This window comes from Camponotus vicinus, unplaced genomic scaffold (assembly GCF_025532165.1).
Source record: "Camponotus vicinus isolate PSW18456_S1 unplaced genomic scaffold, iyCamVici1.0 SCAF_10, whole genome shotgun sequence".
Taxonomy (NCBI): domain Eukaryota; kingdom Metazoa; phylum Arthropoda; class Insecta; order Hymenoptera; family Formicidae; genus Camponotus; species Camponotus vicinus.
Window position 1 is genome coordinate 3666952 of NW_028141946.1, and position 26785 is coordinate 3693736.

The following is a 26785-nucleotide window of genomic DNA, read 5'->3' on the forward strand; positions in this document are numbered from 1 at the left end:
AATATTAGATTAAATAAATTTTTTTATATACTATTATTATTTAAAACTGACGCGATTGAAAATGCAACTTTTGATGGAACAAAATTCCAGGATTTAATTTTTCTGTATTTAGGTGAAGTGATTAAATTTTTATATTAATTTTTATTTTATTATTTTTAAATATTAAAATTTAATGCTACATAGTAAAACATCATATTAAAAAATATTTTTAATGTTTTGAAACTTTACTTGATTTAATTGCTTTCTAAAGAAAAATTAAAATAATGTGTAACTATATTATGTACTTTATATAATATAACCAGCTTTTTTAAGATCTGCTTTTTAAACTCTATAAATCCTTTTCAAAAATTAATAAAAATTAATAAAATCTGTTTGAAGAACAATAGCCGCGCATCAGATAGCAACATTTCTGCGAAACAGGTCGTGTCATCGAGGAGGCAGTAATAACTTTGCCAAATGACGTGCGGACTAAAGGGGGCATGCATCATGATCCGATACTAATGCGCGTATATCTGGCGTACGATGCAACCTACCGCGCTCGTATCGTTATCATCGATGCGATCAATCCCACTCAATTAGCCTGATCATTGATTATTGCCCCGTGTAATGTCGCGATTCGCTTCGTGCACCCACACACTAGGGAGAATCTATCCGCAATTAATATAGCGGGGGAGGTGGAGAAAGCGGAGAGACTTGCAAACTATGGTTTCTGGTCAAGACATATGATACTTGAGCGCAATGAATCTGTTCAAAGTCAATTAATTGACATTATTAGACTAATCGATATGCAAATATAAGCTCACACACTGTCAGTCTCTGTTGTTATTCGCTAATAATGTCTAGATATGCAATCGATATATTGTGCTCTAATGTTAATTTTCATTTCATGAAATATTAAATTATTTATTATTAATGTGAATTGAAAATAAAATATTTTTTGTAAAAAAATTTAATATATATTAATGTAATTTAAATATGTATCATTTTCATATAATAATATTTATTTTTCAGTCAATTTATTTTTCACTTAACAAATTCTAAAAGATTATTGTTGTTATTAAAATAACTTTTTTATAGTTCTTGTAGCTCTTATAGTTCTTATAATTCTTGCCATCTGAAGGATCGTCCTTTTTTATGAAAATAGCGATCAGAAGAGGGAAGACAAACAGATTTAGCACGGATAGATATGTAGGGAAAGAAATGTAAGTCGAAGAAAAATAACGGGACGATGGTCGAAATGAGATGGCTCACGGCGCCGACCGCAAACCGAGGGTGATATACAGGAAGCCGCGATTAATCCGGATTTCAGCGTCAGTCCGATAGACGGAACGCTTGAAACGTCCGGTACCTCGTATTCGCCGTTTCACCAGCCGCGCTACCGCCGTGATATCGAATGTCACTCGCAGGATCCGTCATTTCGTCCGGGCCGATTCGACCGCACGTCATTGCGGTAAGATCTCCGTCTATCCCCGAGCCCTGATTTTCCGCCCAGGCGTTTCATCGAAATTCCGTTGAATTCGTCCGACACTATACCAGAATCAGAGGGAATCGGGAGGGACACCTAAAGTCGTGCATCGACTAGCATTAACGCGCGTTATGAATTATTTGCAACGTGAAGATTCGTACATTTATATAAAATCTATTCGTTCGTAACACGATAAAATAAACAAATCGAATATAGAAACTTTCTCGATATTGTAAAAATAAATATCAGATAAGTTTTTATGACATATACATATATATATATAAGAGTAATAAATCATATTTTGAGTAGCATATTATAAAAGTTATATTTATATTTAATTATATTTAATTATAATTCTTGAAAAAGTATCAACTTTTCATTTTTTTATTCATGCATTCCATTATTCCTTTTTTTTCATCTGTCGCTCGATTAAGGTAAGATTATTCTTTAGCAAAAATTTGACGGAACGTCGTTTCCGTTATAAATCCCTCTATTTCATCCGTTCGCGACGCGCTGCAGCAATAATAACGCAGTATCCAAAAAGAGACTAGCGGAATCATTAAAGAGAACGTCACTATGACAGCGTCAGAATTCATCATAATGATCTCCTTGCGACACGCAGCCGTTTCTCTCCAACATCGGGGGAATTACGAATCGGCCAGAACCCGGGGCAGTCGCGACGTGTAGCTCTGCTCGGTACAGCAGTAGAACGAGATCTATCTGTGCGGACGCATTGTCTATAGTCCTCGTCGCGGAGGGTGGTATTGTGTGACGTCATCATTTGCATACGACGCACCGTTGCGGCTGTTTCCAGGCTACCACCCGCCTCTCTCTCTCTCTCTCTCCCTCCTTCCTTCTCCATTCCTCTCATTGTCTCCGTCTACATCCTTCTCTCTACCGCCCAACAGATTCTCTCTCCTTCCGTGGACCCTTTCTCCGTTTCACTCCCTGGATGCCCACCTAACCCCAGCAACGTCGCCTACGTCCCATACCCGTATATGCGCCGCCGTCGTCTATGTCCCATATCTATCTAATTATTGTCGCGGACCTCGGACCGGTCCGGTCGCTGTGATATACCGCATGCTAATAAGCGGCTAAAGACCGGGGCCCATGCCAGACCGGCTATAAATCTTAACGACCGATTCTGCGCCACCGTGAAACGTCGCGTCGACGATCGTCTTGGGAGAGCCTCGCAGGATTCTCGTCGATATTGTGAACATCCTTGTTTGTTTAGCATACGCTAATTCTTTTCTTAATCTACTGTATAGAAGGATGCAACGTATGCAAGACACTCAATATCGCTGTTTGAAACCGAAAGCGAGCCTAAATAAGTCAGCGTTACTATCTGTCACTTTTATTATTGTCATTATTTTTGTCATTTAAAAAAAATTAAATAAATAATGTTAAAGAGAAAAATCGGGATGTCTTTCATTATAATTTAATATATTGATTATTTATATCGTGAATCTTTCTCTCTATTGTAATTTTACATGAGCGTCATAAGAAAGAGCAGAGATTGAAATCATCAGTGCATCAGCAGTTGTAACGTTTCCTGCAATGCAATCTATGCGCGATATCTTGCCCGAACAACACGCTCGTATGCGTGATGTCAAGATACAGCACAATAGTCGAGACGCTTTGATTTCAAGCAACGCTCTGTCCCCTGAATGGGACATACGCGAATTCGGGAACGGCGTGACGACGCCGAGGGTCGACGAGGATCGAGAAACTGCATATATCGATACGTGCGATCGACGTGTACGGTCAGCTTACACACAGCCAATCCTGTCTAGCCGTTCGACTCCCTCGACCTCCTCGATTTCAATGCGGGCTCATCCCTCTCTCCGCGTGCGCGCGAAAGAGACGGAGAGAGAGATAGAGATAGAGAACGTGGGGTTGCCACACACGGTGTGTTTCGGCCGCTCGACCCCTGCGCGTGATGCAACACTGACCACACATCAATTCACTGCAAATGGACATCAATACTGGTAATTAATACATCGCGCCTCTCGCTCGGCTCCCTCTCGTCCCCTGCGTCCGTTCGCGGCATTGCTGCCCACGTCGCCCTCCCGCCATCTCCTCCTCCTCCTCTTCCTCCTCTACGCTTCACCCTGACCGTTTGCACGATCATCGAAACGCACGCAGGATTTTAGCTCGGGATTTGCATGTAAGTGATACGCGTGTTGGCGGATCCGATTGACGGCTCTCCCGGCGCATAGTTAGCGGGAGAGTTTGCAACTCAGCCGCGAGCTATGAACGCACGCGGCGCAACGCGGTGAGTGCACGACGCATTCCACCGTGGAAATATAACGGGGCAAAATTCGATTCCCGGGTCCCTCTGCGATCTCTACGAGGACGCGAGCCGGTTTCATAACTTCAAGGAGAGCAAAAAAATATCCCCCCGACCCCTTTCGATTTACGCGCGCGCGTTGGTTTAATCGACCGCTATCAGTGCGCCACGATTTTATGCCCGGCCTCTGAGAGGAGCCGGGAAAAATCGTTAATGAGGAAGGCTCTTTGATTTAGTGCGGTACGGACTTTTTTGTATGACTCTTTTACCCTCGCTTGATTGCGTTGCGCAAGTTTGACGTACTATACGATGATCGAGATGGAAATAAAGATGGTAATTTTAAACTGCAATTTTAGACCGCAAAATCAGCGGGGTAGCGATCATTATATAATTAATACCTACATTCATTTCAAGCTCGCAAAAATTGCTCGCTAGAAATCTCGAAATATAAAAAATAATCTTTCATATTTATATAGTTTTAAAAATATTGTCAATTATTAAAAATGTTAATATATAACGGCCCTTTTGTAGGAATAAAAAATTTCTTTAATTTTTCAGTATTGCATATAGTACATATATATGTCTCGAAATCACCTCTATAAACTTCAGATATATTAATCCGTAATTGGAGATATAATAACATCTGCATAAAAAAGCCATTGATATAATTATCATCACTCCACATTGTACGCACTTATTCAGAAATTAGACAAAAATTTCAGCGTGGTCTCGACTTATTTTCGAGCGAACATTTTCATAACCGAAATGGAAGAATAATGACGGACGGAACAATGCACGATCGGCGGTGGACGGCTGCGAAATCGGCTTTACCAGCCTTATATTATTACCAGCCGGCGAAAAGTCCTTCCTGGCCAAAGGGACGCGGCTGACTCTCTCGCAGCCGTACATTTACGAAATTACCGTATACGTATGAGACAATTCCATCGTCGCGAAAAAGGTCCGCGGAAATCCGTGCGTCGCAATTTATCTGAGTAATACGATTTAACGTGCTCGCCGGGTGGCAAACGAATGGGGTGGTGAACGGACGGAACGTAGATGCGGTGGGTGTATATACGGGATGCATACGACCGGGAGATCGCATACGGTCGACATATCCGTCCGCGGAGAGGCGATAAATAAAAATACATCAAGTGCAACCTTTTACGCCGCAAATTGATACACATATTGCCGGCCGCACCGCCGTATCAAGTAACGGGTGCTCGCGCTAACTCCTACCATTTTATCGTAATTCGTGAAAGCATTCTCTTTGTAAGCATACATACATATATTATAATATATGTATGTAACATGAAGCACATAAGTAATATGTATATTCGCAGTCAAAACATGCGAATTTAATTATATGGTCATGTGATATTTTGATTATTACAGAGGCAAAAGTGCCGGAAATGCCTTGAGAACAGAAATAATATTTTCTTAAACACGATAATATTGATGTTATCATAGAATTGTTTAAATATAGTAAAATTTTATTAGTGTCGATTTTTTTATCATGCTAACCATACGTGTCGAAAAAGCAAACACGCCATATGCGCGCAATTGTCCGTCACATATGGAAATGCAACATGATAAAAACATTGTAAACAATGTGATAACACGATTATTACCACATAAGTGCGTGATAAAATATAATCAGGTCTCTTAGTTGGAGATGCGAAAGTGCAAGTGATATTATAATGCATTTCACGACATACTCGGCATTAATGAACTTATCGAAAAATAGTAATTTTGTTGATGGCAGAGTGAAAAAGATCCCACCCGGTAGATCGAGCGAAACCCGGTGATCGTGCAAAGCTCGCAGGATGCACACACAAATTGGTTATCAAAGGATATTACCGCACGCTGCAGCACCGATACACACTCGATTTGATGTGTCGACGGTGCTCTCGGCGCGTCCCGCCGCGAGAGAAGAGGAAGAGAAAATATTTGCGCGTACTTGGGTTCTATCGGATTTTCCGCTTGCGGCACGAGGTTTTTATTAAAAGCTCTCCCGACCCCGAGCCAAATCCGATTTGTGCTTCGATTCATCCCGGATATCGAACAACGACATCAGATCCATTTTTAATATACGTGGACATCTTCCGAATGGGAAGATTCGTTTATTCGTTCGATTATTGATTCCGGTCTTTTCCTAAATATATTTTCATTTTTCTTTTTTTCTTTTCGCATTTTTCTGATGGATAAATTTACATAATAATTGATTTCTATAAATGTCCACCTAAAACCGTAGTAATTAATTAATACTTTTCTCTTTTTCAAACAATAAAACTTGAGCAAATACTAATATTAATCATTTCAAGGCAAATTACTCTTTTTTTATGAATATTTAATTAATCATTTTTATAAGAAATTTTTAAAAAACGGACAAACGTAACAACTTCAATTTCCTCTGCCACAAAGCAGAACAGAGAATCACGGCATCGACCATAACTCAGGATAAAGCACACGTGTCGCGGTGCGATCGGACAATCGAATCATTAATTGATTTGATTGATTGTATCTGCGCACGTTGACGGTTGCACATGTTGAATAGGCAACCGTATCGCTGCCTCTCGGCTGCGGTAAGTCCAGAGTATTTGTATGTAACCCAACCATCCGTCCACTCACATACACGTGCAATACTCTACACGCGCTCTCGAGCCAACGACTAAGCCGTGACCGGCACGTATGACCACCACGACGACGACGATGAGAACGACGACGAGGATGGCGACGACGACGACGACGACGACGACGATGGGCAGGAGAGGGTTACACCGCGGGCGCACGTGTACGGCCAACTGTCATTTGTCATCGCGGCTAATTTGCCACGTTCTGAGATACGGTGACGCCTCTGACGTGGTCATTATTAAGATGCGAATTAGTAACAATTTGCGCCGGATTTAGTCTGGACTTGATCTGTTTATGGCCCGGCCGGATTAGGCCGGCGAGCCTTACGCGTAAATCAATATTAACCATCGTGCCCGGGTCCATCGTGTAACGTCGTTATCGAACGCGCAGGATCGTCTACGAAACGAGGGTAAAGTCGGAGCATCGATGTCGCAAACGCAGATCCTCGACAGCAATCGGTATCGTGCGTCGTTTAAAATACAAAACGCAGAATTCGTCGGCCATAAGAGATCGAAAGTTTCAGTCCTTTCAGCATCTACATTATACTTGAAAAAAATGTTCATATTTACACTTAAAAATATTAAATAATAATTTGATGCCAAAGAGAATAAAAATTATTTTGTAAATATAAGTCGTAATAAATATTAAAAAATTAAATAATATTAAAATTAAATTAATAATAAAAATAAATTAATAAAATAAAATAATACTAATAATAAAATTTATAATTAATATTAATAATATTAATAATTAAATTAATAATGAAATTAATTAATTAATTAATTACATAATATTAAAATAATAATATTAAAATAGATAATGCAAATTTATATATGTATAATAATCTTGAAATATGAATTTTATAAATTTCTGAAACGATTCTTATATATATTTCGACAGAATAATTAGACAAACGTTACATATCAATTTTGCTAGTAAATTCTGTATTATTTAATGTAACACCATTGAAGAAACGTAGACGATCCTGATTAACGATACGAGAGAGAGAGTATCAGGCGCGCACTCGGCCAAAGAAAGGGATGTATCTAGGATCGCTATTGGGCGGAAGGGGGAGGAAGGAGGGTGAGGTGCGCCCGTGTACCAAGGGTGGCATTATATTGCGGCTTGTCTCGCTTCAGAAACTTTGCACTGTGGTGTCGCTTCGGCCGCACCGACGAACAGGGAAGGAGGTTGGGGAGATAGGGCGAACGGCACTGGACGTGAGAGGGTGGATTGAGAAGGGTGGAGCAGAAGTGCTGCCGGACTCTGAATACGACCATTCTTTACGACCACCCCGTCCAAAGATCGCCCACACAGCACCGGTATTTACTCAGCGACACCGACTCGCGACTTGCCGTTTCGTGGATCGAAACGAAACAGACGGCAACTGCGAGGGAGAGCGGAAGAGAACGATAGATGAACGTCACGAAACGAACGAACAGAAAGAGAACGAGAGAGAAAGAAAGAGAAGGATGAAAGAGAAAGATGCAAATAGTTTCGGTAGGACCAAGAGAGCTATCGAGAGGAGTGAGAGGGAAGAGAGCAGGGTAAGAGAACCGAGAGGACGAGGCCGGGGTGGTCAGGGCAAAAGGCTGGGCTTGCTCGGGAAGAGGAGGAGGCAAAGAGAAGGAAAGGCGAAGTGCAAGGCGAAAGGGGGCGAGAGCGAGAGTCGAGTCCGTGAGTTCACGTTCGTCTACCTCCCCGACGTTGCACAATACGGTGCGCCTACCCTCGACAGCGTCCATAGACTGGACGCCGTATTGTCTCCGCTGAATAGGGTCTTGCAAGATTTATTTCGTATATTTCACTTGTCGTTTCAATAGCGCGATAGCGCGCACGTAGCGGCGTGAACGCCGCCTTTCTTCGGTCGCGCGCGGTCGCGCTCCATCCTGTCCTCCTCTTCTCCTCTCGACCGTTTATCTAACAATAAGGAGCAAGTTTCCGCGCGCGCTTCAACGCGTCGACAGTTTGTTCATCGTGAACTGTGTCACCGAAAGGTAACCGTCGCCTCGCCAACTCCAACTTGCCGGTGACCTGTCGCGTGTAATTACGAATATAGATTGTGACTCAACAACGTATTTTAATTATTAATATGCTGCGATTTCTTTTAATTTTATGTCATTGTTTATCTATTATTGTCAAGATTATAAAATACCTTTATTGTATTTTTTCACTAATTTACCGATATTTTACAAAGTGAAATAATAATCAATAAAATTATTAATAATAAACGATTGATATCTTGTTGAATAATGTTCTTTTTAATCTATCATTTTATTTTTGCACAATATTATCCCAGATATAGGATCGCCTTATTTCAGTACGAGTAACTTTTCTTGTAAGGTTACACATAATATGAATCGTAAATCTTCACATTATCTTTAACAATTCAGAATCGTGTCGGGGATACGAAGGAAGGTATCGTGAATTTCGTCGTCAGTCCGAATGGAAAAAAAAGATCGTTGAAGAAGGCCATTTCGCTTTACCTATGAAAAATGGCTCGCTTAAATATTTATAATGCTAAAAAAAATTAATGGGAACCCATGTTCCGCCATGAGTATATTGTCAAGGGGTCTCGCTGTCTAGGCTGCCAAAGGGCTCTTCCGTAATATTAGCCATACCACCGAGAAGGGTTCGACGTCCAGTTTTCATTCAGCCTTTATCATCGCGCATCTTTTTCTCTCAATAATTTGCTTATCCCTTTCACTTCTCGATGCGCGACGTTGTTTTTATACCACCATAGTCTTCGTGTACGCGATATTTTCACATGCACGAGGTTCATATTAAAGAGCACAAAATATACAACTTCTCACGAAATATACAACTTATTTTGTATATGAAACGACTAATCAATGCTTTGATAAATCGATAAATATTAAAATTATTATTATTCAATTTATTGATTATGTTTTATATATATGAGATATCATTTATATCTAATCTATATCTTCTAATTTAATCATATTAATAATATATATGTATTGATACCAACACACTAGCCGAAAAATAAAAGTTTTGAATAAATTAATATAATTAAATATATTTTATTTATATAAACTATTAATTTCATAATAAGATATTAAGATATAGTATACCTTATTATGAATGATAATAAGTATAACTGAATATAATTATAAAATATTAAAAAGATGAGAATATTAATCAATCTATGTATGATAAAATTAATGCGAAATACACGAAGATCAGTTCGTCCAGCTCTTATCATTCTTGCAGCAGGCCATACACAAGATAGAACAATAAAATCCTTATCGTGTGATCACAAATTAAAAATAATTATTTTTTAAGCCTAATTCTTAATCAAGCAAAAGCGCGCGCGAGAGTTGCCTTCTCTGAGAAAACGACGCCCATTATTTCCCCCAATGAGATTGTTGTCAATGAATTATTGGCGTATTTTTTTTTACAGATGTAAGCGTCTCCCCTTTATTGCACATCAACCCTTTTTCTAAAGCCCCCGCCTCGTCAAAACGTACTCGCCTCGGGGGATAAACCTTCCCGTAAACCTCGATATCAAGTGTCCCGAATCCGTTTGAAAAAATATTTTACGACACTATATCCTTATCGTTATTGTTCCAGCAGGAGCACTCGGCCTTTTTTTAAACTGTCACTTTGACACAGTCGATACTTCACTCTTTTACTATTGTTATGTTTTAAAAAACTGTAATTTTTAGACCAACTTTTAAAATAGAGTAAAAATTAGAATTTTATTCAAAATTATGTACTCCGGAGTATTTGATCCAATACATGGTGAAATTCTCAAGAATTAAATGGACTATCGAAATATTGTATATACGGAAAAGATTTTTTAAATGTTCACATCAACAATGATTCGACGAAAGAATTAATAATTTAACGTTGCTTTTCTCGATTCCCGACGATTCACTTCCTGACCGCGGCGTGATTTTTTGTTTCCCCCTCAGACGTTTGTTTCCGTAACATTAGGCTCTTTATTTATGGAGTTTCATTAAGATAAAGAAAAGGAAAAAGGGTTGCCATCACCGAACACCGTGCAATTATTTTCACGACCAAGCGTCTTCCTTCGACCCTCTCAGGGTGTTAAAGGTTATCGAGCGAAAATGCAATGCAAATAAAACCGTCAAATAAATTTCGATATCGATCTGCAATCATTTGCCAAAAATAAACCTTAAAACTCTTTCTTGCAAACTTTATCTCTATACTTTTTTTAATTTATAGTCATTCATATTAATTCATGACTACTATAATTAAATGCGAATGAATGTTATATAAATTGCTCTTTGATTTACAAATCAATAAATTTTAATTAATTAACAGTAAATTAAATATTTTAATTTTAAAACAATGAAAAGTTGTTTTTCTTCTTTTCCGCATTTTTTCGATAATTTTGCCTGTTTGTCGGATTTCATGAAATAAAACGAGCTAGATGTTCTTCATCGCTCGCGAGCCACACGCGTCGATTCTCGAATGATTCTCACGACACCTTCAACAGTGACAGAAGTGTTTCGGCGCCGCGCAAAGTTTTCATTTGTCTCAAGTTGCGAATGGGTTCGGCGATTGTTCAGCGCGCTGGGTCAGGTTGCGGATGTAGGTGTTGAAATTGAATGCGGACGAGAAGAGCGGCTCACGGGGAAAGGGCGCGAGAGACCGTTGAAGTGGAGGTGACGTGAAGGCCGGACCCAGACCCGTCAACCGTATCTTCGGGCGAACATTGGTCAGCACTACGCTAGGTATACACCCCGCAACACGCGGGCGCCTTTCCCTTGTACCATCGGTGTGTATCTACCATCAGACGGAGAGAAATAGCAAAGGGGGATATACGCGCCGTGTCCATTGTACTGTGAACTTTGAAACAACTTTTGGGAAAAGAGTTTCAAGCGCGGTACCTACGGGAATCAGAGGACCGTAACTTGAACGTGACCGCGATCGTTCGACCGTAAAAATTCACTATATATGATGTTACTTTAAGAGTCGGATATTAAAGAAATACACATATAATATAAAATAAAATATTTTCTTTCTAATTGCTTTGCTGATGTTTAACTTGAAAATTCGCACAAGGTACGAAAGCATGTTTTTTGATACACATGGAAAAGAATTTACAAAAGTATGAATAGATAGTGAATATAGATAATATATTATGAAGATATAAATTAATTATCAATATAATTTATATATTAATTGAATAAAAAAACCAACTACATTATATTTTCACTGATAAATATCGAAGAAACGCGGCGAGTCAGTAGTATGTTGTGTAAACGAGAAGAAAAAGTTTTGTCAGGCAGCCCTTCAGTACCTTACAGACTCACAAGAAGGCAGCACTGCACAGTACACGATATATTTTCTGTACAACCACATGCGGAATTTTTTAATAAAAATATGAAATAATTTTAAAAAAATCAAAATATATCCATTATTTTATTATATCAATCTTTTTTCTTTGAAAAGAACTAGATAATTAAGAATATATATTCAGTGACATTTGTATATTTTTTTATTTGAACAATAAAAATCAATATTATATTTTAAAATATATTATTAAGCCTTAATAACATCGCATGTAATTTAATTTAATAGTGTATAAAATATTATATATATTTGTGCATGTGGGAATGGCATTTCCTATTAGTTACACCGTTCGGAGGAAACTAATTCTGAAATCGGCATACTCTCGGAGCATGAAGTCCCGATAAGTCATTTCGAAATAATAGTAGGTGGGTGTTATGCGAGTTTAAGGTCTCGGCCGGTCCTCGCACGAGGGCGAAGGTGGCGGACGACAGTTTAGGGGTGTAAGACGGGCTGACCTCGGGTCGTGACCCCCATTTATACTCTATTACCACTACATTAGTCTCCACTGCGGAAATTTATGATCCTTGTTCGAGTTCCAGGTTGACCGAAACTTTCGACCGATCGACTGGAAGCACGTGACACTAATAGAGAAGATGTCAATGTGGTTACCGCGTTTTGTCCCGATTCGAATTCTGTTCTAATTTGAATACCTAAATATAAATGAAGCTTATCAATGATATATTTTGCCACAATAACTTTATAATTTTTCTTTATGTGATAGAAAAAATTAAAATATACTTGAAATGTAAAAATAAATATTTTACTCTCTAATTTTTTAACATATTCCTATACATACGTTTTAAAATATATTATTATTTTAAATTTTCAAAAAACCGTAGAAACACACAACATACTGTCATTTTATTTTCTTAAAGTTCAATAGAAGAAAAATTAATTTTTCTGCATATAGACGATGATTCATCCAGTGCAATCAATATATTCTTATTTTCTCGCTTCCCTCAACGATACTCGCGTTTCCTTTCCCTCTCCCTCCCCGTGCCCCGTAATTTTTAATTACCGCTATCTGGAGGGTGTACCGCCCTGAAATATTTCTCCTCGCGTCTCACTACGGAATCACACGCCGATATAAATTACTGCCAGCGAGCGACTTTATCTTCTTTATCTACCAAGTATTTTAGCGGTTATTTTTTCCGGCAAGCCGGGCCACTTCCGGCTGCCCATTACCTTCGCCAGCGGCGTCGCCAGAAATGGAATTAGCTACTTTAAACGAGAAAATTTTTAATTATTCCTTATCGAAAAGTAATCTGCCCGCACCCCCGCTCATCCCATAACGACGCGTTTTCATGCGGGAGGATGCCGGGAGGTTAACGCGAAGTCTCGTAATTCACCGTCTCCGCTTCCAACGGTTTCGTGTAGCGCATGATTTCGCGGCGTACGCTTCTCCTTCGTTTCTGCAATCTTTCAATTATTTTTACTGTGAATATAATGTAAATAGAGATGAATCGATGATCGTAAATAAATTAGTAGTGCACACACACATGTACAAAATTCACACAAGCACAGTATATAAAATATGAAATTTTAAAAACATGATTTTGAAATTTTAGAACTTGAAAAATCATTAATAGTAATAAGATAATGATCTCTAATGTTACACAAAAAAAATTATCGCGGATTATAAAAATTCTTTAAAATTATAGCTATAAATTAGACAAATATAAACTTATAAAATGAGAAAACTTGAAGTAGATGTCTCAAGAGCAAATCGCATGGCATCAATAGTGTAGAGTATCCCCGTTAATCTAAATAATTCAGAACGTTTGATGGAACTCGAGCAGACAAGGGGACTTATTAGTTCGAGAGAAAACGATAAAGAAAGAACTTATTACTTATCCACACCGTTTCATCGTCATCCGCCTCTCGAGGAATATTCAGTCAGGGACGCTTATGCCCTTGTCAAAGAGACTGAAAAGAGAGGGAGCTGTCAATTTTCGTCTAACCGTATTGAGAGGCGCTGATAGGTCGCATCAAATATTCACAACTTCGACAGGCCCTTACAACGTTATTCCGCCGGTTGTTCGCGTGTTATCGAATAATAGCGGATATCAGTACACGCGAAATAAGGGAATGCCTGACAAATTCTTTATACCTGTCGATTATTGATTTTGACAGTCGATTTTGCCCTCCTCCTGTCAATTCACTCTAAAGAAATGATCAAACATTGTTATAGACTCGCTTATTATCGTCAATATCGATATTATTATTACGTTTACATTATTTTGATATTGTAATTTTATTAAACAACACAATAAACTGAAAAAAATAAAATAAAATACTAGCGCTTGCCTCAAAGATTATCATTGCATTATATTGCATTCTGGTTCAACAGCACTAAGAACCAGCAGTAAGATATCACATGCATAAAAAATTATAATTATCTAGACTTTCTATTTGTCGACTTTCCATTTTACAATCTCGTGTGCGAAATCTGTAATATAATCTGTCATATTAAAAAGATGCATATTATATACTTTGCATTGTAAAGATTTTCATTTTTTTGCAGCGCCAAATAGAAAAAGAATTGACATCAGGATAAAGTTCTCGCTTCGTTCTTGAGAACATCTCGTTCCTTTCCATAATACTCTTTCTATCGTCACCGACGCTCTCCAGGCGCTCGTGGGAACCACGAAAACGGGGGAAGGGGAGAGAAAAGAGGGAGAGGCAAGAAGAAGAAGAAAGTTTATAAAATATTTAAAAGTACGGAAACGTCTCCTATCGCCTGCGGCAATAAATTTCCACTTACATTTTATTTTCGTTTCATTCGTAACGCTCGAGAACGAAGCGATGTACGAACGATGGGAGCGGAGGAAAAGAAACTCTAAAAAGAGAGAGGAAGACGTAAGGTGACTGAAATGCCGGAGGGAAACATCGAGGAATGTTCTTGACGACGACTTCTTTGTGCGTAAGAGAAACTATATCTCTTGTAATAACGCGTAGATGTAAATTATCATACATATAAAAAATACTAAAATATTAAAGTCGATATTTGTTATAAAAAGATGAAGAGAAACGTATGCGATATAAAATAAAGCGACTTGACTTAATTTTAGTCCCTTGATTTGATAGAATTATGTATCCACTATATCAATTCCCTATCTTATGCTATACTCGAGCATGTTTCTCCCTTTAAAATTTATGTGACGGCCTTCGAATGTATCTCGTATGAAATAAACAATGAAGACACGAAATTTTCAGCTCGGTCCTCCCAATGGACTCACATCGATTTCCGTCGCGTGGGGCATAAGATGCGTTCCTCCACCTTCACCGAGGACACACAACTCGGGGACGATGTGTATATTTTCCGGTTGACGATGCGAGACCTATTTAACGGGCGCGAGTCCGGTAATGGGATTCGAACTTGGCACTCTTGGGAGCCATTCAGATCCGCTTGCTTCTTCTTCTTTCACCGCGTCTATATATTACCCTATATGTCACCCGAAGAATGGCAGATTGTCATGATAGATTCGATAAAAGTTCATTATAATTCATTGTTATTTATAAATGTTGATTGATAAAACATATTTTTATAAACTATAGAAAAACTTTATAAATTTCCAATGAAATATCTAATGTATAGAGTGGACCAATCAATTAATAATCTGGTTATTTTAATAATTAATAATTTTCATTATTACTAGTAAGATGTAGAATTTTTTAATTATATATATGATTTGATTCAGAAAGATTTAATAATTATTGAGAATATTTTTTAGTAATTTTTTTATATTAAAGATTAAATCTAACAGATGTTTAAATGAATATTGTCAGAATAGTATAGTTATGTGATGCAGTGGTCTCTATAAATATTCATAGAGAAGCTCGTTAAGCAAATATAATGGTCCAAATATGTATTTAAACAAAAATTTTTAATACACCAAAGATATACGTTTCAATCTTATTAACGAGAGAACCTTCGCAGCATCCGCGACGGTTTTTGGGGCAAGTTAATACCAGATCCGTGGTTTTCTGAGACGCGCAAAACAATACATGATGTTCAAACGTGGACCAACGATCTCGAGTGGTTTTGGTTACTACTCGGTTTGCGGTTCATTTGTCGCAAAGAACCGTTCTCTCCCATTAGAAGGCTACTCAATCCCGTCGCGGTTATTCATTAGATTAAGTTCATATGCTCAGCTATGCATTTTATTTCTTTCTCACATATACGAAAAATCTATATCTAATGTTATTCCTGAAAACACTTTAGGTAAAATTTTTATCAGAAAAATACAAAATTACAAAAATATTTTCCTTGTAGTTCAATATGAAGAGAATGTATACTTCATTATAATATATAATCTTATGATCAAACGGACGCGTAGTCAGAGACACGGATGATAAAACATACCCTTTCCCCATACTCGTCCTTCGGTGATAATTTAGCGGTCAGCAAAGATTTAACGGCAAATTAGCTAATAATTACTAGCAACCTCCATGCCGGACGTTGCCTTAACTCGAATGCGATTGTATTTCTCGGGCGTTCGAGTTCGATAATGGGAATGCAAGAGCTGCGAAAGCGCTAACCCGGCCCCATTATCGAAATAGCAATTAGAATAAATCAAAAGTACGCCAACTCGTGCAATCGGTGCACCGATTCCTAGAAAATTACGGGATACGTTACAATCTTCTCTCCTAATATTTCCGACTGGCCTTATAATTCAACGGAAAAGTTCGGTCCTCTGCAAATTTGAATTCCGTCAAAATATAGAATATGTTAGAACATATTTGATCAAATTTCCTTTTAATCAAATGTTGAGGAATCGAGAATATACATGCAAAAAAACGAAAAATAGTCTCGTTACAATTTATCGCCACTGAATCAGATATAAATAGTAAAATTTAAAAATTATTAACTTTAATTAATATTGCCAAAAAAACTAGCAAGTTTATTCGCGTCAAAATAAAAGACCTTTAAATCCAAAAAAATAACTATTAATTCAATCGTACTCGACGAACAATTCATTTGATTTCACATTCAATTACATCCATTAACATTCCCCGCGGTACATATCAGAATAGCTTTCCCTTGATTAACGCCACTATTTTATACATGCACGGAGGTTACGTCCGGCAATATGCTCTAGTAATCGAATCTTATCCCGAGGGAGAATAACGGCTCGTCCCGATCGCGTGATGTCTTGTCATATCATCTCCAAAGACAACCAGACTCCTTCTCTCGATAGGTTTATAATTTTTAGATGTCGAAGAATCAGCATTAACCGATGGGGATGGTTCATAGATTCTCGTGTAGAGTGGTGGCATAAGGGGATGGAATAAAGTGCTGCGCGTAGCTTGGGTTGTGCTCGATCTTCTCTATCCAATTACCCCGACCATCGGTGCTCACCAACGGGGACTTCCGGCGACAATACTCCCGGATCTCCCGACTTCCCCGGTGCCGCGTTTGACCCACTATCCCTCGACTTTGAGTATTTCGCCCTGGGGGTGCTCAATGTTGTCAAGACGTCGCGGTGGCCCCCTTCGTGACGAGGCGCAACAACCAAGTAAGACACGCGAACCTACCGCCCCGAAGAATGATACGTGGCCGACCGAAGGGTCGTCCGTCGTCACGATGTCGTTCTCACGGAAGGTGCAGGCGGCTTACGTGCGGCAACAACGACAAGACATCCGGTAAATCGGGTCCAGGGGAACGCTTACGGGGGTGGGAGGAGAGAGAGACAAGCTGGGAATTTGTCGACGTCTTCGTCGCATGATCATGCGACGTCATGCGTGCATCACGTGTTGAGAATATGCTCGCGTATCCCAAGAGCTTTAGCTCTCTTTCATCGATAAATTATTTGAGGAAACAGATGCAACACATGTATAAAAGGCAAAATTTACGGTGAGATAATATTATGGAATTGAAAAAATCTAAAACCCTCAAATATAAATTGTCGAGTTATAAATAATGCAATGTAAATTTTGCAATAATGTTATACGATTAAAGTGATTTATCATAAAATTTCTTACACCGAATTCCTTTTAACATTTTTTTGCAATATTAGTAAACACTTTTATATAAATTTTGAAATATATATGTATGAATGTATTTGTGTTTGCATCCATTTCATTTTTGACGTGCGAAATCAGGAAATCATTAATGGACGCTGAAAACAAGGTCGCATATTGAGATCCACTGAAGTCCAGTGGCTGTCCGCAAGAATTTGTCCGGTCAAGAGGGACGGAAGCGGTTGGTTTATCAATCCACCCCCTTCCTGGAGGATGGCAGATCCTGACCGAACAAACGGACGTTAGAGCGGGGAGCTTGGCTTAGTGCGGTACTGGAAAGCACTTGATCTTAGGAGCAACCACCTCTATGGGCAGCTCAAACTACGCCAACCCAAGCTCCCCCTTTCCCTCCCCCTCTATCCCGGTGGTGGTTTTGCTCGTGCCGAGAGGGTTAAAGGCCGACACGCCAACGAGTTGGGTAAACGCCATTTAATAGAGGACGGTAATGTCATCCGTCCAATTTGTGAACAATTTGGTTCGATGTCTTTTTGTTTGGCGTAGCGCGTGAGTTTTGCACAAAGCAAAATAATTAGCAAAACATTTCTCGGAGTACATTGGTTACATGTAGCAATGTATGCATAAAAAGACGTCAATATTTTATTTCGACTCAATATTCTCAGCTCGATCTAACAGATTCAATTATAGTGCAATGCTTTATTAATGAATAAAATTATAAAACACTCATGTATATAATATTGATGTGTAAAATTTAAATGCATTGCTACATAAAATTTAAATTTATTGCTATATAAGCGAGATAAATTAATATGAAAAACAATTCGATATTATTAACATTAGCTCGATATCATTGTTAATTAATTTATAATTAATATAAGCAAGTAGAAAGAAAAAGAAACAATTTTAATTTATATTTTAGTTTATAACAAATTGCAATACCATCAATGCGATAAAAGCCTCGTGTATAAATTTCAACTTAATTGAAACTCAAATATTACATATATATTTTATCATTTTACATATATATTTTTATCTCGCGATATTACTTCTAGAGATTGCATAGCGAGTTTGTAGATACTGCGCTAATGATCAAGAATATCCCGTCAAGTTTTGAATATCGCCTCCGACGAGACGCTCGTCAAGTAAGAGACGGGACGTTTTCAATGCCTGATTATGGCGTCGGACATGGCCGCGTCAATTCATCTCCCGAAGAGAAAAGGCTCCCCCGCGATCCAACCGTGTCAGATATCCTGCCAGGAATCGTTGCTCAGGTGAAGCGCGAAGTCGGAAGCCCTTTTCTATATTATTCGCGATGAATAACGAGACCACTCAGTCATTCCCTCCAATTTAAGTGTAACGAGCCACACCGATACATTCCTTCTTATTCTTTTTCCGGGTCTCCGTTCTCCTCCCCTACTTACCCAACCCATTTCCTGCCACCCCCCCCCCCCCCTCTTCCGCTCCCCGACGTGATGTAATCCCGCACAATCCAGACATTTTTCACCATTACTCGAGCGGTCGTAGCGATGGCGGGCAAATAATTAATTTCTCACGGAACTAACGAGCGCCGCTTTTCTTTTCAAGCCGACGGTGTATTCTATATCATAACCGATTCAAGAAGAAGAAGAAGAGAAACGGAAATACAGCGTAAAAAATATGGTGCAAAGATAATCGCGCAACAATATCAAAATTTCATCTTATTTAAATCCTTTAAATTTATATGAGAATTAATCGATGATCACCAGCTTGCGGAACTTTCATATAAAAATAAAAATGTTGTCAAATATTCTATTTAATCTTATTATGGTTGTTCTTATGATTCCAACATGGAATTCGATGTTATTAGCTGTTAACTCTTGATTTCCGATACGATAACCCATGCGAACACTTTAGTTTAGTGTAAATTTCCAAAGCCATTCGCATAATCGGAGCTTCTTCCGGGGACGAGGGGGCAATACCGTGTTCCTTACGAGGGTGCCAAAGCACCCCGAAGGGTAGTTTGGAGGTCGAAATAGAGGTGGGGGTTGTTTCACGATAGTTTGGACGATCTATGACCCGAGTTCGCTAAGAGACCACGAAAGGGTGGATTTACTGGTCCGTCCCGCGTTCACACCACACAAATTCAAGTGACCGTCCGGACCCCCTTCCCTTAGTCTCGTGCGACTTACGTCTACCGAACTATTTCCCCGTCGTCGACCATGAATCGCCACGACGTCCGATGTTCGCCGGAAGCGAACGCTCACCACACCAATCTGCGAACTAGGATCTTGCCAAGATAGTTGCAAAATGATACTTTACTATTAGTACGAAAAAAAACATCTTGATAGCAAACAAATATAAATCTTTTGTGAGAGAAAGTTCTAATAAACCGCCATATAATGTGCAATATTGGATAAATTATTAGTCAAAGTTAAAAATCGATAAATTTTGTAAAATATTGAATATATTATAGTAAACAATAAAACCCGTGAACATAACATTTTTATTTACGAATAAAGTATGCGATCTCAACAATGCCCGACTCTGACAAAGTAACTCGAATTTAGAGTAAACGCAATGATGCGATAGACTCACAGGCGTCACGACCTAAATAGCTGATCGCGAAGTCGACGGCACATCGTTAATGTTGATTTAATCTTGAGTGAAGTGGAAGTTGGGGCCCGCGAAAAGGGACAGCTGTATAAGTAGCTTATTTGTTATTGTAGATCGTTAATCCGATGTTTAAGCAGCCAGAAAATATTCCGCCCGTGACGATGAGAGTCTTGGATGTCTTTTGAAAAGGGCGACGGTGCCGGCCGCTTAGCATATCGTAAAAGCGTAACTGCGCCACGAAAAAGCGAGTGGAAGTCGGTAGATGGGGGAGACAAGCGCGGGGTACGCGCGCGTCATGTATCGCACCATAAAGATTACTACCAGCTCGGGACTTTATTGTCACGCGTTATAAATGATGTCGCGGACGTACGCCAAATATTCAAATGACACTTTTATCCGCGGCTCCTTTCGGGCGGAAGGATTTTGGCGGATCGCACACAGAAGGAGAATCCGAATAGACTCGGGGGAACGATGGTGATGTTTCTTTATTGAAAAAGACATTAGGCTACGTACGTTAAGTTTCGTCAATTTTTTGAGCAAAACCAATGTACGTACTAGAAATATCTTGAAAAACGCTATATATATCGCGATTTTCACACCTCATCTTGTAATTCTTATTTTAATCATGATATCTATAATTTTTTACAACTGTAATATTTATCATAATGTGAATTTTTTTCAGGGTTGGGCTTAATCCCCATAGCTTGTTCCTCACCTTTCGGTACCTACAGTTCCTACTTTTGGTCGACGCGACCGAGGGCGGAGCAGTTGATACGGAAATGCGGCGATTTCTCAGGGTATTAAGTGAGCCCGCGACCTTTCATATTAATAACAATAATAGTACACGACGTCAAGCGAGAAAGAGAGAAAGAAAGAGAGGAAGGGCGGGGGAAAAGAGGAAGGAGAGCAGGCTGTAATCTGGCTGCGAGCGAGGGATGAGGGCAACTTTTGAAGCCAGATACAAATTACACCTCATTTTTATGCCATTTTAATATCGCCACGCGTCATTAAATATCCCCTCGCCCCTCTAACCCGCGACTCCACCGTGCAACCATGGTATATCCTATATACTTTCGTAATGGCATCTTACAGGGAATGAAATATTCGTACGCACCCATTAGCGTCTCGAAGGCGGAAGCCTGCGAAGCCACAGAAATCGCACGAAGGAAACGTAGCGGCAATGAAAAATCGAGACGATTTTAAAAGCCGCCGCTGATGACGCGCCCCGGGACGAAAAAAAGGATCAGAGGCTATAAGCGGGTACGTTTGTATTGTCGGTATCGGCTTAAGCGTGCTAGAATTAATAATAAAATTACACAAGAATCAGCTAAAGAAAGATTTATGTTAAACTCCCCTACGAATTCAATCTTAATAATATATAAAAAATTAAAAATTAAAATACAAAAAAGTATTCTTTTCTGATACTTTTTTGCGTATAAATGAATATACTATTTCATAAATATTTACAAAGCTCCATTTTTTCAACGTTACACTTTATCATCATTCGATTAAATTATAAAGTTGAAAAAAATATCTGTAAATTACTGAAATAAAATTATACGGTACCTAAAGTTTCAAAAGGAAAAAATATCGTTAATTAACAGACTGTTACCGCAAAGTTCCACTCTGAACATTTTCGCAAAAGATGTAACTTCATGGAAAGAAATTTTTTATGCTCATATCGTATTCTAAATTATGCTAATTTTCCGAAGAAAAAAACGAACGAATTACGTGATTCGGAAAAGAAATCCATTCTCTTGAACGGATTTTTTAGCACAATTCTCGCTCGTTATAATATCGTATACGAATCGAACATGTTCATAACTCGCATTTATTGCGACGTTTTATTTGGCCTATTATTCGGCGAATAGACTCCACCATACGCAAGAATTTTATGTCAACTTTTACGAGCTGGAGAAACGCTTTTGAATTGGGACTACGAGAATTACGGGGTCTTCTATCTCAGAAAAGCGTAGTCTTTTCCACGTCATACGAATCAAACGATATTAACTTTTATTTCGTAACGTTTGTCCCCTTGATAGTTTTGCTCGTATGCGGTTAACCGACTTTTTTTCTGAATATACGACAAAATTGAGAAAATGTAAAAGAATCACAAATACACAGACACACGAGATAATGACTTATCATTTTGATTACTGACTTACCACTTTATGAGCCTTCACTAGAAGCCAAAATGTGAGCCTTTGTGAGTCTTCACACTGTCAAAGTTATAGATGCGGAAGCCTGAAACAAACAAACTGCCTAATTAATTCTCTTAAAAAGAATTATTGATTTTTATTAGAAAAAAATGTTCCAAAGAAAATGTTTCTTTTTCAAATATTATTTATAAATAAATTATATTTTAAATTAAATGAAATACTGAGTGCTAGAATGCGCTATTAGAAACATTATTAGAAATCCGCATAATACATTTTGGGGAAAAGCTACGAAGTACAAAATTCTTCAGACTGCTATTCTGAGAGAGTAAAAGGGTTAACGAGACGGAAAGAAAAACAGAGCGAAGAAGAATTAACATGTCTTCTCAAAGAGTAGAAGGATACAGTTTCCTAATTTTATTCCGCGAAGTGGACTCTCTTCAACCGCCGGCCGAATCGGACCGAGGGGTGCATCCTCTAAAAGAGTGCTCGCGCGAGAGGCTCCGAAAAGAGGAGGTCAAAAAAAACGGAAGGCAAAATCCATCCCCTTCTCACCCTCCCTATTTATTATATTATACCAGCGCGCTCCTCTCGTGCGCCAGCTTTCCTTATACCTGAATTGAAAATTTCTCTGCACGTGCGAGATGTATGCGCACCGGCGGCTCTAAGCAAATCGTGTTATCCTATGCCCAGCCAGTCGGCCATTTCTACGCAGCCCGAGAGGAATTAAAATAAATACATATCTTAATTAAGCTCCGGTGTGCCATCTACTGGGTGACCGAAAATGCTACAAAGACAGAATGCTCACATTAAAGTATATCGAAGCTTCGTCTGATACCAAAACAATGACACAAGAGCATTATCAATCAATATTACTATTTGATAGTAATTAAATAGAAACAGATAGGTAAATAGAAGCAAACATTGCTATAAAATAAAACGGAAAAATATATTGGTAAAAACTCATGCGAATATATAATAATATATTGTATATCTTCAAAGATATAACTTTTTAATCTTTTTTATCGCGAAGAAATGTCGGAAAATCATGTCCGATCACCCGGTATATTCGCATTATACATATGGAACCATCGCACTCGTTGCTTTATTCCCCTTTATATGCACATTCGAATATCCGCAGGCTGCATCTCAAACTTGATTCTCTCAGTCGGAGCGTCGGCAGGCAGCGTTAAGAGTTTCAGTTCGTCCTTCTGCGCATGTTTCCTATATTTTTCCTTCCTCGCCGCGTCGCCGCGTCCACTCGGAAAAATATATTCGACGAGGAAGATAGGGAAAGAAAAAAGGACGAGCCGGCAGCTCGCGATGTGCACGCGAAGCTTTTTAAGTGGGCGGCGCCGAGTGGCATAAGAAATTCGGTGAAATTTCGCGCAAAACGGAAAAAGAGCCGCGGGCGTATTGGGTTACGCGAATTCAGAAATCCGAGACTTTATGAATGATAAAACGTCGGAAAGGGGGAGGGCCATGGCCCACCTCATCGTCGAAAGGAAGGTCCGACAACGCGGTGAAAAAAGACAGAGGGACAAGCGCGGGAAAGAGAGCGAGGCGAGCGAGCCGGTTACCGCCTGGTCGTATAATTAATTTTCGTCGAACGCGAAATCCGTTTAACATACTTTCCGAAACTCTCTAGCCAGTTTCGTGACGAGCCCGGAACAATTTTTTTCAAAGGGCGCGCCGCCGGCTGCCTCGCCCTTTCGCCCCCGCGCTTCCTATCCGCTATCGTTCCTCTCTTCTTCCTCCTGCGCGCGGTGCACCCTGTGCTACATTTGTGAACGGTGCTTAAGGTCACCGGCCGCGCGAAATCACGCGACTAAGTTGCAACGGTAGCCCATTACGCTCGTTTTCGACATGTAAACACGCGACTGGTGCAACTTCGTTTGACGTGCAGAAATTAACGTACAGCGATCCAAAACTGCGAAAGAGAAGGCGAGGCGGGGGAAAAGGAGGGAATGGGGGAGAGGAACGGGTTGAGGGCGCGAGAGTGGAGGGAGATGGACGCGGATGGACGTAACTAGACGTACTTATTATTATTTAGGGGTGCAACGCCAGTGTGGCCCTTCCGAGCTGTCAGTTTCGCAGAGGCGAAATTACATATTCCTCGCAACGACCGCGTCGAGACGTGCGAGCAGTACGAGACGAACGGGGACGGACTTTTTATTTCGCCGTTGCCTTTGCTGGCCGCGCGCGGCGGTGTCAAAGCGGCCGGTTCTCCTCAAAGTATAATTATTTTAGTTACAATTAAAAATGTGCAGACCCGCCGGCGACGCGCTCTCGCTTCGCGCCGTGAAAGCGCTTCGGACTTGACCGCCTCTCTGCGCCATCAATCTTTCTTCGTATTGTCGACGTGCGCGAGCTTTTGTGTTAATGCCAAAAGAAAGCCGCCGAATTAAGACTAAGAGTTCGCAAAAAAATAATACAACAATCAAATTATCAATATAATCGAAATAAAAAGTAATATTCCGTTCAAATTGGATGTTACAATATTTTTTTATATATTTATCGGGCATTATCTCAAAGTGCAACGCGTATTATATTATTCATATCGTTAAAGTATTTTTATCTCTATTTTCACTCTTTACAATAATATTTATCGTGATACTTATGTAAGCAAAAACAAGTAATATTACGTAAATATTAATTAAATAATGCCTAAAAATTAATTAAATAAAAACTGATATGTTTTAAAGGTATCTATATTTGTATTATATTGTGATTGATTTATACTATGATAAATAATAAAATTAATGCAGGTTACGAATAATAAACATAGTCAACTTAGAATATTGTAAAGATTTAACGCGATCGAACTTCACGAATCGGCAAAAGTACGCGGACAAGGCTACCGGTACGCAATTACTCTTAACGAGGACCCTACAGAAAAATATGACCCGGTAGCAAGAACTTTCCTAATTTTAATCCGTCATTCGAGACCGGCTACGCCGAGAAAAAAAGCCGCAACTTTCGTCCTGTAACAAGTTGTTGTTCAAGGGAAGAGCAAATAAAGGGACGCGGTACCCCTCGCTGAGGTTGCGGATGAGGAAAAGAAGGAGCGAGGATCGAAAGACGAAGGAAGGAAGACCGAAAGAGGATCGGGAAGTGAACCATAAATAAAGGAATTAGTTTTTAATGGACGTTAGTCACTATTAATTGTGGAAAGTTAACCCCTTCCTTTTTCAGTACGTTTTCTTACCCTCTCCCTCTCTCGTCCTTCTTTCTCCCCTCTCCCTCATCTGTCCCTCCTTGTATTCCTCCGGGAGATCGCGCTTGTCCTTTGAGACTGACGAGAACGTGGTGGCAAAGGAATGAACGAACAGCAAAGGTACAGCAGCCTCGAAGGGGCTGAAAAAGCGCCGAGGAAACAAGGCGCAGCCTTTATTTTACATTTCCACGGACCATTCTTTCTTTGTGCGATAATTAAGTAAGCTGAAGCCAACCGCTGGCCGGTCGTCCATTCATGTTCGCCCCGAGGTAGGTTGCCGGCCAAGAAAGGGTTTAAAAATTATCTTCTGTCAGTTTATCCTCACTTGTGAATTATTTTGCGACCGGTGAATGGTTCTTAAGATGAAGTCAATTAAAATGAATATCTTGTTATACTTGGATTGCAACTTTAAAAAATTGTAAAATTCTTATCTCCGCACTTTTTTTATCAGTTAATGTCCGCGCTAAATATTTTTTGCAATTGACAGAAATGAGTTTTAAAACAAAATATAATCGAAATAAAATACCAATTCCCTCTGTCTTTTTGTTGTTTTAAGGTCTTTCTTATTCTTTAAGTTCATAAAAGTCATCATATGATAAGACTTTGCTCTCAATACACGATTCTTCGTGAGCTGCAACGCGTCAGGCGAGTCCCAAAACTTGGTATAAGAGAAAATCGTATACGTGCAGACGATCGCGCACACCTACGCAAGATATTACATCTCGCAGACTGGAGCACGGCGGAGTTATATTAGACAGGAGCGAAGAGCTCTGGTGGCAACTGCCGTCTTTCACTTCGCACTGAAACCCCGTGCGCCAAGAATCTTGCTAATTAGATATATAAGGAAGCTAATTGTAATAAGGTGGAGTCGGGTGTACACGAGAGAGCCCTCAGCCTCCTCATCTCGCCCATCCACCCCTTCCCCCTCCCTCTCTTTCACCCACCGGCACACGCACAACCCCGGTACATGCGTACTTTCCCTGACATTCGTACTCATCCGCGACGCTTTGAAACCGAAACTGCCGCTGAAGAGATCCCGACGAATCGCGCTCAAAGTAAGCGCAATTAATTTGAATGACGGCACGGTCTGTGAGCATTGCATGAAA

General features: G+C 39.5%; 1 long non-coding RNA gene across 8 annotated transcripts in view; it reads right to left on the minus strand.

Moving 5' to 3' along the window:
* Positions 1-26785, minus strand: part of LOC145960611 (uncharacterized) — a 176381-nt gene that overhangs the window by 91086 nt on the left and 58510 nt on the right. For 6 of the 8 annotated variants that reach the window (XR_014435427.1, XR_014435420.1, XR_014435423.1 and 3 more), the window contains one exon: positions 22472-22550. The exons of the other annotated variants lie outside the window; for them this stretch is intronic. This is a non-coding gene — a long non-coding RNA (uncharacterized LOC145960611). The remainder of the gene's footprint in view (positions 1-22471; positions 22551-26785) is intronic. 8 annotated transcript variants of the gene reach the window in all.